Raw genomic sequence first — 665 nt, 5'->3', positions numbered from 1 at the left:
TCCGGAGAAACGAGATAACTCCAAACGTTCTTAAATCAGCGTCTCTCTCTACATGTCATGGCCAGCCCGATCCAGATCTGAACCATTGAAAACCTCCTGAATGTGATCAAGAGGGAGATGGACGATCACAAGCCATCGAACAAAGCCGAGCTGCTCCAAGAGCAGCCTAACGTCACCCAACAGCACTGTGACTGTGATTAAAAACCAGGTTTATCCACCAAATATTGATCTGTGAACTCTTCCCGAGTTAAAACATTCTGGTGTTTAAACATGGACATGAACTTGTTTTCTTCGAATTATTTGAGCTCTGAAAAACATCTTTTTGTTTTCGTAACCAGTCGTCATTTTCTGCAAATAAAATACCTGAATGAGAATATTTGATTTGGAAGTAGAGAGATGTTGTTTACAATGAAACACAAACGCAAACCTATAAATACTAGAACCAGAGAAAACATTTTTTTGCAGTGGTCTCGTCATTTTCTGGAGCTGTATAATCTCCCTCTCATGTCATGTCTGCATCGATCAATCCAGGCAGAGTTACTGCTGTGGGGAAGGCACATAGAATGAATAATTCCACATAAATGCACGACATTTTCCTTTAGCCTTCAAACTGTTTTGTCTATCACGGCTTAATTTTAAATCCTCATGAATAAAACAAATCAGAC

This window comes from Semicossyphus pulcher, unplaced genomic scaffold, assembly GCF_022749685.1.
Source record: "Semicossyphus pulcher isolate SPU_LCO1_2020_fin unplaced genomic scaffold, fSemPul1.0.p SCAF_28, whole genome shotgun sequence".
NCBI lineage: Eukaryota > Metazoa > Chordata > Actinopteri > Labriformes > Labridae > Semicossyphus > Semicossyphus pulcher.
Note: the sequence above shows the minus strand (reverse complement) of the source record.